At 38.8% G+C, this 14,692-nt stretch overlaps 2 protein-coding genes across 2 annotated transcripts in view; one reads left to right on the top strand and one right to left on the bottom strand.

Annotated features, from left to right (window-relative positions):
* The window catches only part of LOC116840320, a 99,451-nt gene that overhangs the window by 61,218 nt on the left and 23,541 nt on the right, over positions 1-14,692 (bottom strand). The window lies entirely within an intron of this gene.
* The window catches only part of LOC116840319, a 26,530-nt gene continuing 12,226 nt past the window's right edge, over positions 389-14,692 (top strand). The window contains exon 1 of the mRNA XM_032806888.1: positions 389-916. The gene's annotated coding sequence lies outside the window, so the exon portion shown is untranslated. The remainder of the gene's footprint in view (positions 917-14,692) is intronic.

The following is a 14,692-nucleotide window of genomic DNA, read 5'->3' as shown; positions in this document are numbered from 1 at the left end:
GCCTTTTTGTCTCTATGGCCATTATATCTTATCTTCTCGCTATATATTATAAGGATTCGTTATCTTCGTAGATCTTTATTTTCAGTTCACATCTTCGCAGCTACACAAGCCGCGTCGCTGTAATACAATCACCGCGAGACGCTTTATCTCCAGACGACGCAACATTATCAATAATTTTCTTTTTTTTCATTACACTCCTAGCAATGTTATCAGTCCCGGCGTATCGAGGAATCCTTCAAGCACCGTAATTACAGTCGTGCTGTTAATATCCCTCCGATATCAGCGCATCAAGAATGTTCAGGACAATAACAGCAGATCTACCTGTTTATCCGCCCTGGCGTTATTATTGGCCCGACATCCGCTGATCAACAACAGGTCAGTCGACGGGCGTCATTCACTGCGGCGAGATCGAGAGCGGATCTCGCGCGCTCCGGTCCCGCCGCTCGTTTCTCTCATCGTCTCTCATCGTTCTCTCGTCCACGCACTTCCTTCTGGCCGAGTGCAGCCGCTCGCTCCCGCGCCGACACCCACGCAGTCGATTGGCAACCTCGTAGCGTTCTCCAACGCGCTCGCGGCCCACTCGAGAGAACGCGAACGGGCTTCTGCCAGGTGGCGCGCCTGTGCCCACCTGTCAGCACAATTTTTACCTGCGGACCTTCCACCGAGTCCGGGGACCGGTCGACCAATCGGCGCGTCCGACCCTGGGGCCCCACGCTCCGGCGCTCATTGCGCCTCTCGGGAATACTTAGCTCGTCTCGGGCACAGCTTTAGTTCGAAAAACCCACCGAGTGGAATAACGAGGCCGGTATACGGGAGCGTAAGAGCTGCCGATCTTCCGACATAGTCCGCCGTGAGGTTGTGGGCGTTGCGAGTGTGCCTTCGTTGCTGAAACGTCATCGACAGCTCGGCAGGCCAGGTGAGTGACCGATCCGAGGAAGCTCGCAGAGTCGAACACCCCGACTGGCGAAGCGAGATCGATGGTCGAACTGGCCGATCGGTCCCCTTCGTCAAAATGGTTCCGACGACCTCGAGGACGACCTCAGCGCGCCGAGTACGGATGTGATCGTTTAGTGCCGAGTTATCTTATCGACAAGAGCCAACTTTCTTTCTGCGCCGCATGGTCGTCGCGATACATGGTCTGCGCTTGCCAATCGCTTCACGCCAAACCGCTGATCGCGTTCGCCACTTGCGTTGACCATCGTCGACGCCGATGACGGCGAGCGTCTGTCTCTCTTTCTTGTTTGGGGTTGCGTAAAATTCGCGTTCCCTTTTGCCGTCACCTTTCTCTTTCATATCCATCCTGGATTGTGCGTTTGTGCGAGCGCTACTCGAACTGATTTTCACATGTACCTTAACGTTTCTTATCTCTTCGTGTTTTAAATGTCCTCGACACGTATGTCAGTGGTGGAATTAAATATGCACGACTTCTGCAAGGCCGCTTTTGCGCTGACACTTTTCCCACCCGTGAAAAGGCGCCAAGCGTCGTACGACAGTTTCGTAAGTAAATGCAAGTGAATTCCGCGAATATCCGAAACGCACGGCTGCGTTTATAGACGCTCACAGAGAGCTTCGGCGATATTCCCTTAGGGAACTGGATTGAAAAGTCAAATCGCCGAGATAACGATATCTCGGCGCGCAGTTGACGAAACTCGATGGGATAACTTACGATATGTCCGCTGACACATCGTTGCTCGCTGATGGAGATTGTCATCATGGTAGACCCAATGGTGTGAAAATGCCGATGACTATTGAACAACTTACAACGTTATCGACTGCTATCGACGGGCCTAAGTTATAGGTAACAGAAGAATGTGTGTCACCGCACAAATACGCACGATAACGAGTCACGCGGCTCGAAATAGATTTTCAGGAATATCCCATTGACTCGACTTCGTCTCCGGAATATTAATCGCGTCGCTTTGCGAGCCCTCCTCTCGTCTTCTAATCACGGAGAGAAGTTCGCAACACCTCCGGGGAGTGCCGCGAAAATGGATTTCGATCGCCAAACGAGTGCGCGATCGGGTGCGAGGGTTAGCTGAAAGTGTACTTGAGCCATCCTCATTTCCGATGCTATCCTTCAGGCGCACGCCAACGTGACCTGGAAACCGTCGGCTGGAATGCAAATTCCGATCGCCAAGATATCGTCGACGCGATTGTCGCGCACAGTAGCGGAATTCTCTCGCCGAGCTCGGCCGCTGGAAATTCGCCTCGTAGTCATCGCCTTACTTGTCAGCCGTACGTGGCGTGTAAACAGTGACCTCAGCGTGTATTTTTAGGCGCCATGCGTCGAAAGCCAGTCGATCATCAATACGGATTTCAAGTCGGTTTCGATGACTTTCGCGAAACTTTCTATAGAGTTCACTCGTGGAGTCGCGTCGGCCGCGAACATCGCTGAATTCTCCGCGAACCGCGCCGTCGCACTGTGCCATTATTCGCGCAAACGGAGCGTGTTACTTTGAAAGTCGCGTCGATCATTTGTTTCTTTTTCTTTGCCATTTCTCTGGCGTTACTCTGGAAATAAGTCACGGCAGTACGTGGGGAAAATAAACTGGCTGAATTTTTGCGCGATCATGCTCGGTCGCCTGAGAATCGACAAGGAGGAGCGGATAAATCAGTTGTGCAAATAATTTCGTTAAAACATCTATCGCGCCTGCATTCTCTCTGTATTCGCATACGCTCAATAATCAAAAGGCGAATAACGAAAATAAGAACACGTGGACGTCTCTCTGGTAGACGCCACAAGATATCACAGGTATTAATTATTTTTCTTATCGTACGCTGTTAACCTATCAGCATTCTATGAAGTTACACGAGTCTCGAAATTTATTGAAGTTTGATATTTGATACATTTCCAATTGCCATTATTTCTATTTATTTAATTTTATTTAATTGCCATTACCATTGTATGCCATTGGAACCTCTTATAATCTTATCTTTGAATTCGAAAAGGAAGAAAAACAAGATCTTACGCGGATGAAAGCTGATGCATTGAAATTCTCATTTGATGCATTTTTAATCGTCATGGCTGTAACTATATGTGTCGAGTGTGAGCTTCTTAATCTTCGAATTAAAAGAAAATCAAGATTTTTCCTGCACCAAAAATTGAAAAAACTTTAAAACTTTCATTTAATGTATTTTTAATTGCCGTTATCATAACTATATATATGCTATATATATGAGCTTGTGGCTCTCTTAATCTTATGGATTAAAAAAAAAGAAAAACAAGATCTTACCTACACGAAAGCTGATGCTTCGAAATTCTTATTTAATGCATTTTTAATTGTCATTATTATATGACGAGCCTCTTAGTTTCATCTCTTCTAATTAAGCGAAAAAGTAGAATCTTACCTATACGAAAGCCGATGTCTCGCGCAACGGTCGAACTAGTGAACTACAATGTGCGCGGCGTAATTCGAGCGACTACAATAATATTTCGAGCTTCTCAACGAGCCGGATCGCGCCATTACGCAATGGCAAGGTCAGTGTCCACCCAGATGATCTATTTTTACGTGTGAGAAGTACGCGATTCATACTTCTCTGCAGAGACTGCAATTGTGAAAGCGGGCGCGCGCGTAATGACGCGATCAAGATACGAGTAATATGCTGTTTCACAGCTACCAAGTAGATCAAGTAGCCACCACATTCTGCACTACTAAATTTTGCATTCTGTACTACTAAATTTTGTCACTCGAAGCAATAATCACGACGTGTTAGTTATAATGTGTAGGTTATTAGTATATATTGGTATATATTGGTATATATTGGTATATAGTAGTATATATTAGTATATAGTAGTATATATTAGTATATAGTAGTATATATTAGTATATATTCATATCCATTTAATATATTTATATATTGTTGAATATTTAAGAAGACAAATTATTGAAGGAAGGAGGTTTACATTAAAATGGAAGAATATAACAAATCGAAGTTCAAAAAAGCTCAGAATAAGCTCAGAAAAAAGAAAAAGAGAAAAATGTCATTTCTTGACCTAGGATAAGTGTCCATATTATTATACCTGTTTTTATTAGTGTCTTTTTATTTAAATAAGCAATAAAAAGACAAAAGCATAAGTAAATAAAAAGTATTTTTTAAATTAAGTTAAAGTATTAAACTTAATAAAAAATACTTTTCCTACTTAAATAAACCATAAAAATATCGTTTTATAGCTTATTTAAATAAAGGCACACTAATAGAGTTGTTAATATGGATAGTTATCTTATAATCGTTTAATATCAGCGTCAGAAATCCCCATTAATCGCAGTTTTTCTAAATATTTTCGAGCCCTCTAGAAAATGTATTGTGCTTGAAAAATGCGCGAAATATGTATTTACGTAAAGCGCCCACAGATTAGAGTTCAACGCAAAACAGTTCTCCATTATTCACCGTAGAATTCTCAGCTTGCCTAGATGCTCTCTTATTCGAGATCATCCCGGACGCATAAATATCGAGTGGCGGAGCCAGTTCACCAGATGTACCTGACTTGTTCTCTTTACCACTTCATCCTTTTCGTTCTCTTGTTCTTTTTATTTAAAGGAAGGGAAAGAGGAAAACGTGCGCGATGTTCCAACGAAGCACGCAAAGAGCTCGCCTCGCAATAAGTTTTTTATCTACACGATGAATAATACGGAGCGATAAATGAGATAAATTATTAAGAATACGTGTCATCGAACATACGCCGATGATTTCAGAGTTCTGCCCGATGGACAAAGTGCTCTCGAACAGAAAAAGTAAACGCGCACGTCAAATTTAAAAAGACATTACCCAATACATATTATTTCAACGCGGTATGCATTATGTAGCGCGTGCGAGGAAGACAAAACGTAAACAGCTGTCACGTTCGGAGAGAAGCGATAATTAAAATTCAATACTCGGGACGAAACGAAGAGAAATCATGCGGAAACAATGGAATGTCCGAGTAAATTTCAGTTTTCCTGATGTTCCTGGTACGAAGCAACACAACATCGCGATATCATTAAAAAGCATTATCTCAAGCCGGATTCGTGTCAAATAGACGTGATAAGCCATTTATTTTGCCTACGATCGGTTCCGCTATAAATGAAAAACTGCAGCCTTCTTAATTAACTTATTCATCCTAGACTATACGTCACCCGATGCTATTTAACTTTAGAACAAGTCATCGCGATACAAAGTACTACTTTATATTAACCTTAGAACTCTGAACATTAAAATGTCATATGAACTGTAAACATGGCTAAATTTTACGCAGAGCATCTTTTGTTCTCATAACTCTCCGAAAAATTACCGAAATATTTCTTTTTTAAGAGAAGATTTTGATTTAGATAGCTAAAAAATAGGTAGTTTCTTAAACTTTTCAAAAATGTATAAAGATATCAATATAAGGTTTTGACTCTATATTATTTACCATTGTCCTAGGTATAAAAAATTTGTTCATTCGAAAAATTCAAATTTCGTCATTCAGACTTTATTGATATCTTTATTTACTTTTTTAAAAAATATCGTAAAGGCCCCCTATTTTTCGACTATTTAAATTAAGCCTCCCCTTAAATCAATCTTTTGTTCTCATAATTCTCTGAAAAATTACCAAAATATTTTTTTTTTAAAGAAGATTTTGATTTAGTTGGCTGAAAAATAAATAGTTTTTAAAACTTTTTTCAAAAAAATTTATAAAAATATCAGTATAAGGTTTTGACTCTATATTATTTACCATTGTCCTAAGTACAAAATATTTGTTTATTCGAAAAATTCAAATTTCGTCATCCAGGCTTTTTATTGATATATTTATTTATTTTTTTGAAAAATGTCATAAAAGCCTATTTTTTAAATCAATGATAGAAACATCTAGGTTAATCTATCAGTGATCTAACATCTTATGGTTCCATTAATATTTCTACGCGATTCAATAAAGTCGATAAAATTATCATAGAGAATATAAAGCACATTTTATATTTACTATTGTATTGTAGCCACGCGAGTAAAGTATTCCATTTTTGGTGTTCGCGAATAAAAGCCACAATCCCTAGTCAGACCCCGGCTTGACTGTCTCTCCAAAAGTCATTAACAAAGAACGCCTAAGCGGTATATCCCCGGAAGATAATCCATGATTCACATGCGAGGCAACTATAAAAGGCTACGTGGCGACGAACGTGTTCCCGATGAACCGCCACGTTGCATTTGGACGATGGCATTTCTCAATGCCACGTGGTTGTAAACGAGGTCGATGGTAATGGGATAATACTGACGTTTTGACAACACGGACAGGCAATTCGTTCGAGCTTCTTAATAATCTACAAGATAAGCGACGTCGCAATTGTATAAAAAGAACGACACGTTTGTATGCATTTGTCGTTTATATGTTAGTAGAATACAAAAATGTAATTTCCGCACACTACATCTTACGTTAGCTTTTATAGACTTTAATATTATATGTTTTGATAGAAATATAATCAGAGCCTACGTACAGTTATATTGAAAGAACGAGCGACAAGAGAGAAGACGGCAATTTTTTTCGCAACGTAAAATAATAACGTAAAAGATTTGTTGGAAATATGAGAAGAAAAACGTGTGCCTTCTGGCGGAGTTTTTCCGGTGGGAATTTCTGCCCCGAGTTCTAGACAATATCACGGAATCGGAAAATTGCCAATAATAGATTCCCGTAAGCGTAAATAATTAGCGATTAGAGTTATAGACATCGGTATACACATCGCGAGTTTTCAGCGCCTGGTACAAAAGGTGCGACGGGACATAAGAGTGTGAGGAAATCGGATCGAGTAATGAACACGTTCGCACTGATAACGAGTAATTTCGAGCCGCGAGCTGTGCACAAACGTCGCGTTCCGCGAAACAGCGGGAATATGACAAGAGCCGATTTCAAAATTCTGCCGGATTAGTTGGTGTCGACGTATTTACGATTGCGACTTATTTAATTGCGATTGGTTTAATCGTCGAAGAAGAAGAGAATTACCACGCGAGTATATTATGTTGACGTCGAATAACGTATATACAAGCAAACAGCGAGAGAAACCGGCTTAAGAAAAATTGTCAAAGTCGATCGATTGAATCGACGAATACGCGATGTGAAGCGCGTGAAAATGCGCAGTTTTCCGCGTGACTCGCGTTTTGCGCGGCATATGAAGGTATTATCTGCTCGGCGAGCCGCATTCAAATGGAGTATCTTCTGTCCTTGGTTTCGCATTATTCATAAACAACGACTGAACAGCCTCGTGTCGCCTATCTGTGTCGAATACAAAAGTATCAATACACGCGGTGGTATCATTCACCTCCAGCGCTCTGTCCTTTCTTCCGAATCACGGGAGGACCCAAAAGGTCAATGACGTGGATTGACCTTTCCAGTGAGAGTCAACGGTCACTGACACAAAGAAAGCACACAGTACACAGAAGCGCAAATTGCATCTGTGTTGATGACACATCGTCATAATTGGTCCATGGTTTCTAGGAATTAAGACTATTGCAGCAGATGTAGCGAATTAATTGCAACTAGGCACTCCCGAGGAAAATTCTCGCGAAGCCTTGTGGAATTAATAAAAAGTGGTTCGACACGACTATTAATCGTCTGAAGGTAGCTTTGTTTAAGAACACAGAGTGAGAGAAAATGAAGTTATCGCGTCCTGCCATAGAAAAAGAAAATTTTTTAAAATTGCTAACTTTGTTTTAATAAATAATTGCTAACTGTTAACTTTGCTTTAATAAATTTTATTTATTGCGCATGCTATCTAATTGAAAAATTTTCATGCTAATGAGAATCATAGCATTTTTATTTGTATTATTGTAAATTTATAAATTTGTATCATTGTAAATTTTAGAATTTTAGAATTTTTTATCATAAATTTTATAATTTGTATTATTAAAAATTTTTTTAATTTGTATCATTGCTAAAAAAAATAGTTTGATATATTTTCATCGCAATGAAATTCTGTATTATTAACATACATTTTATTTTTCGCTTGCTCACTTTTACTTCTAATCTTGGTGGTCACTTCTGATTAAATTTATAGTAAGTAAATCTAAGTAAATTTTATAATTTTTTTTATTATAAATTTTATAATTTGTATTATTGTAAATTTTTTAAATTTGTACCATTGCTAAAAGAATAGTTTGACGTATTTTCATCGCAATGAAATTCTATATTATTAACATACATCTCATTTTTCGCTTGCTTACTTTTACTTCTAATCTTGATAGTCACCTCTAATTAAATTTATAGTAAGTTAATCTAAGTAAATTTTATAATTTTATAATTTTTTTTATTATAAATTTTATAATATGTATCATTGTAAATTTTTTAAATTTGCTAAATCATTGCTAAAATAATAGTTTGACGTATTCTCATCGCAATGAAATTCTACATTATTAACATACATCTCATTTTTCGCTTGCTCACTTTCACTTCTAATCTTGGTGGTCACCTCTGATTAAATTTATAGTAAGTAAATCTAAGTAAATTTTATAATTTTATAATTTTTTTTATTATAAATTTTATAATAAATTATTATAAATATTATAATTTGTATCATTGTAAATTTTTTAAATTTGTATCATTGGTAAAAGAATAATTTGATGTATTCTCATCGCAATGAAATTCTACATCATTAACATACATCTCATTTTTCGCTTGCTCACTTTCACTTCTAATCTTGGTGGTCACCTCTATCACGGAACTTAATATCGTCAAATACTGTTTGGACAGTACTGAGTCGACGTAAGTTTGCGGTTCTCATGACTCGCGTGCGTTCCGCAATTTGTTTGGCCAATATTCTCGAGATAGGGATCCGATTTGTATGTTTAATCGTCCGTTTATTGCTTTCATTTCTTTGGATTTCTCTAAGCAATAAGCTCGCAAGCAGGCTCGGTCTCGCGGCACCGGCTTCAACAGCTGATATATACGTGATAGTTTCTCTACATGTTAACGACAGATCTTATCACATCAATAGGCACACACAATGTCGCATCTCACTCCCTTACTTCTCAGCTGTGGCGGAATGAATGTAACAAGCAAATCAAGTTGTCTTTAAATACCTTATTTACTCCAATTTCCTTTTTCTTGCTCACTCATTGTTCGGACAATTTCAAGTTCTTCTCTAACAATCTAAATAAATACGTCTTCAATCGATTCACGATGGACATCATAATACTTTATAAAGTTGAATTAACATTGATATACTTGGAAAAATCGATCCACATATTGTACAACAAATTTCAACCATTTCAAAACAACCATCGAACAAAACTCCATCAAATTCTTGTCTAGTCTTTATACAGCAATTAATGGGAATGCGTTGATATTAGACAGTGATAGTAGTGGACAGATGTCTACGCCCACTACTGGGCTTACATTTGTAACATTGTTCAAACTGTGCATGCATTTCTAACAGGGATTTAAAAAAATCGAGTATACGCACCTCCTTTCTTCGCTGTTCATAAGTGCTGTACGCACCGTTCACTAAATGGTGCTGTACTGCAACAGGCAATAACACAGCCTGAGACAAAACAAATATACTCTTCGAGTACAGAGCACGAGAGATAAATATACCGATAACACGCAAAGATAAGACTCTATGATATCTTTCATGATAAAAAGGAAGTTGCTGAGTTTTTCGAGAAAGTTAGTGTCTGAAGTCTGATATCTGACATTATTTACGAGGTTAAAGAGTTACTTTGTCACTGATCACTCGAATATAATATCTTAAATATATCATAAAAAAGTGTGACGACAATAATTCGTTATCTGTGTGATGTTTTATCGATAACCAATTTTGGAAAAGTTGCTGAAAAGCACCAAAATAATTTGTTGAATGTCGAATATTCGATATTTATCATAATACAAGGATGAAGTCCCGCCTGTTCTTCCACCTGGATCTATTTAACCTATTTTTGTTTTCTACAATAAAATAATTTCGTTGTTGAGCCTAATACTAAAAAAATCATGTTTCTCGTATTTGTGCGATTTACAATGTTTCTCGTACTTGTGTGAAGGAGGAACGTGTTTGTTGAAAAATAAAACGTCTAGACACTCATCGAAATTTTTAAGCACGACAGATATGTGCAAGAAGCGAATAGAACAGCAGGATTAAATTAACAAACACACATGTTCACACATGTGTCTGCTGTACGTTTCACGCCAGTCTCGTGTATTAGCTGTCGAGCCGAAGAGACCAGGCGTACAATCCGTTACTGTAGCTTTCAAGTTAGTGGTAATCGCGCCGACTACGCATTGCGTAAGCTCCAATTACGATGTGAAAACGTTTGCGCGACGAAAGAGTATCACGTCGCGTCGCGAAAACAAAAAATGTCATCCGGCCGCCTTGAAAAAGTAGACTTTGAACGAGAGAGGAATGTGGCTTCTCACCTAGCATACTTTCCTTCAATTCAAAACGATGTCCGACCCCTACGACCCGTGAACACTTCGCAGTGAAGAAACTGTTAATAATAATTACACACGCATATGAGTATCCATAAGCCATTCGAATCGTGCACGCGTTCGCGATAAATCCGCCACATTCCATGTGTCAGCTTCTAGGGTTTCTCAAGATTAGCAGATTCCTCGAATGACGTTATCGACAAGAAACGTTTTAAAAATACAAATCACGTTACCGCGGCAATGTAGTAATTTATTCTTATTACACGTCACCGTTTATTATTCGCGACCGCATCCTCCGCATATTTTATTAATTAAAAACGTAAAATGACTGAATGGAAAAAAAGTATTTAAATAACTAGCATATTCGAGACGGAAATTGCAAATATAATATTTGCAAAAAAAGCACGTCAGTGTATCCGTGTAATCAGAATTAAGAAATTCGACAAGAAGAATAAAGTCTAATTTTTTCAAAAGCCTTCTCAAGGCTTTCTTCAGTTTTTTTCCATAAGTTTCTTTTTGTAAACTTTTAACCTTCTTCACTTGATATTTCCGATCGTTTAATTTCTCCTTTCCTAAATTATTTCTCCAGAAATAAGCAATTCGCTTATACATAAAGTAACATACACTATTTCGAGTTCACCATACTTGAGTAAGTGTATAAGTATGTGTATGTGTGTGTGTGTCAAAGGACCCAAAATTTAGGGCGCACCCATGTGTTTGCCATCCCCGGGTGAATCACAATCATTCACGACGACGAGCCGAACGGCAGAACAGACATGCGAGTCCCATTTGGAAGACAAGCTGTGCCTCCTCTCGAGGACATACGCGTATTAAAGCAAATGTCGTATATGCGCGAGCACGCGCTCGCGTACACCCGATGGAATGTTGACGTTTGTGATTAAAGGCGTGGGCATCTAAAAAGTTCAACACTGTGGAAACATCGCGCTTCAGCATCGGATTTTCTCCTTCGCGTCGTCCCGTTTCCGCGCCCAAAATCGAACCGCGGTTCATGTCGCAACGTTGGAATTATCCGCAGCATCTTCCTTCGTAAATAATCGTTATGGAAAAAGGAAGACGATGTCGTCAATGCGGCATAGTTTCCTACCATTAATTGCGTCGCACACGGGCGCAAACCGACTGCTGCGACTGCACTGATGTAATCACCTTTTGTCTCATCGTGACGACGCTATAAACTGCAAAGACAAGAAAACCTCTGTTCGTGTAACGGAATGATGACCAGATGAAAACTCGGTGACGAAAAGCAATACACCGTTTTTTTTATTAAGGGTAAGATTATACATTTTTTGTATAATCTTATCTTTACCGGAATCCCCCTGTCTTGTGTATGGTCTCTAGAGAATTTTTCTGAAATCAACAGAGAAATATTCTAAGCACAGTATTCTTCAAGTTAGAAGAATGTTGTCTTTCAATTGCAGTACAAGTCTTGACCTAAATAGAAATTTCTTCCAGTGAAAGAACATTCTGTTTCAAATAAACGTATTCCTCTTGATTCAAAATGAAAAAAATCATAATACTATCTAGTGAGTTTTCAATTACTAACTCATGTCATTAGAAGAAGAATATTTTTTCGTTTGAAGTATTAAATAGCCTGCAGACTGCTTGATGTAAAATATTTGATTTAAAGTGTTTGATTTGAAGTATTTAATTCAAATGGAAATCTCTAAAAGAATTATTCATTCCAATAATATTTTGTTTACTAGCACACTGAGTATAGTAGAAATAACCTTTACATTCGCCTGATATCTTATCAGTGCCGATACCATTTATAAGCGTATGCTCGACATATGGAATTTTTTCGACGCAAAAATACTTCTCTAGAAACGCGAAATTTTTATATCTTTCCTTTCGTTAAATTCATAAAATGAATGACTTCAAGACTCCGCACGTGTCAAATTGAAAAAAATCTTCGTTTTATTTTCCTTTCACGCAGGAGGATTTTTATTTTCCTTTCACGCAAGGATTTTGTGATAATGCACGGTCCAATAGATTTTTCAGCTCCACGCAAAATGCAAGCAGCATTATTTGCAGGGTCTTTGCTTAGGGTCCTACGATGCATTCGGTTTGACATGTATCGTTTCCTCGGTCAATAACATTTCCTCGTAATTTCAATAGCGTTCTTTCCACACGGTATATTCTAGTCATCTAGGTAGCTCGCTGTGTCGCTCGAAAAAGCCGACGTGAGATGATCGGAGCCTCTCTCGAATCTCGAGTTGGTCTGCTCCTTCTCGCTGGACCCGCTAGCAATCTGGGACTCAAAGGGAGGGGCTGACCACCTGCGCTCGCTTTGCCTCCGAGCAAGTACCTGGCCGAAACCCGAAGAGCCGCCGAGTTATCTTTCAAGGATCGAACAAAGGCACCAGCTGAAACTCGCCGGCCCTACACTTACTTATCTTCCGCGTTCTAAATTTACAATCACACGCGAATACACATCCGTGTATTCGCTCCCACGAAATGTATGTATGCTACTGACGATCAAGAGGGTGGATGTTTTTTTTTTACAAATTCCTCTATCCTGCCAACAAAGAACCACTCCATATTTTTTATGGGAAAAGAAATAGATATTTTTGGAAACGCAAGCGCGAGTGAAGTTAGCTCGATATCTTCTTCGCGTCACTTCTGATGGACTCTGTGAAATAGTCAAGGTCAAGCCCCGGGAAATATCACTAGCTTTTCACGCGAATAAGTACTCAATAGTTCTTGTGATATTCAGTCAACGATTCAAGAACAGAAAATAAGATGAGTAAGAGCTAACGTTGATGTTACAACGAAAATCAATAAATCAATTCAATAGCATTCAATCGTTTCAGTCTCATTATTGCACTCTCTTCAGCGAACAAACATTCCTAAATGTACCAAGAATCAATAAATCCGTGAATAATTATTAAACACAAACGTAAATCAGATAGTAGAATCGTTAAACGCATAAAGAATGAAACTGGAAAAATGGCAAAGATGCACAACTGCACGTTGTGAAACTCTCTGTTGAGCGTCCAGGCATATCTTAAGCATTCACCCCGCAATACTCACTGTACAAGTTTTTAAGCTATACAAACAAACAAGAAAGGACAAATGAAGGAAATTATGTTTCCCAATATGTCTGCTGCCTGTTTGGCGCAGATATCAAGCGCAAGGACAATTCGCTCAATTCGTAAACTTTACTCTTGGTCAAGCGATTGGTATTTAGAATGACGTTCCAATTCAGAGAGAGAGAGAGAGAGGGAGAGAAAGATGCTCTTTCCCCACTCTTTCTCGCGTGCGCACCTCGACAATCGTTACTCATGTGATTGAGCATGATGAAGCGAGATATTGGTGTAAGGTAACTGCATCACTGTCATCAGCAAGCCGAGCATTTCGAATGATTGCTGCGTGGCGATCACGCGCGCGCTATAAGTTCGCTACGAATACTAAAATCAATATAACCAAACGTCATGCACGCGCACGTTTTTTTTCTCGCGAATGTACACGTAAGTAAGCAACATGAGATCGCCTATACAGGGCGCGTATACAGGGTGTCCCAGATCACCTTCACAATCTCTCGTGAGGACGTAGAGAAGAATGAGATGAACACAAAAGTCCCATATCATTTTGCGATATTCGCAATAATAGTCGAGATATTAATTAAAGAAGATTGGTGAATGATCCCGATATGTGGTAGATGAGCTGCAGTGGCACCGTCTGCCGTTGTATACTTATACATTAAGTCAAACTGAACAAAAAAGTCCTCTACCATTTTGCAAATGACCACATAGATTTTTAGATATTAATAGATATTTTTAGATATTAATAAAAGAAAATTTGTGCATTGTGGTACACAATCATGTAACAATTTTCTTTAATTAATATCTAAAAATCTATGTGGTCATTTGCAAAATAGTAGAAGACTTTTTTGTTCAGTTTGACTTAATGTATAAGTATACAACAGCAGATGGTGCCACTGCAGCTCATCTACCATATCGCGCGTGATCATTCACCAATCTTCTTTAATTAATATCTCGACTATTATTGCGAATATCACAAAATGATATGGGACTTTTGTGTTCATCTGAATCTGCTCTACGTCCTCACGAGAGATTGTGAAGGTGATCTGGGACACCCTATATATGCGGCTTAGGCGATCTCATGTTGCTTACTTAGTGATCATTCACCAATCTTCTTTAATTAATATCTCGACTATTATTGCGAATATCACAAAATGATATGGGACTTTTGTGTTCATCTGAATCTGCTCTACGTCCTCACGAGATATTGTGAAGGTGATCTGGGACACCCTGTATATGCGGCTTAGGCGATCTCATGTTGCTTACTTGA

This window comes from Odontomachus brunneus, unplaced genomic scaffold (genome assembly GCF_010583005.1).
Source record: "Odontomachus brunneus isolate Ranch 3 - 2012 unplaced genomic scaffold, Obru_v1 Obru_scaffold_009, whole genome shotgun sequence".
Taxonomy (NCBI): Eukaryota; Metazoa; Arthropoda; class Insecta; order Hymenoptera; family Formicidae; genus Odontomachus; species Odontomachus brunneus.
Note: the sequence above shows the minus strand (reverse complement) of the source record. Positions and strands in the feature narration are given on the sequence as shown.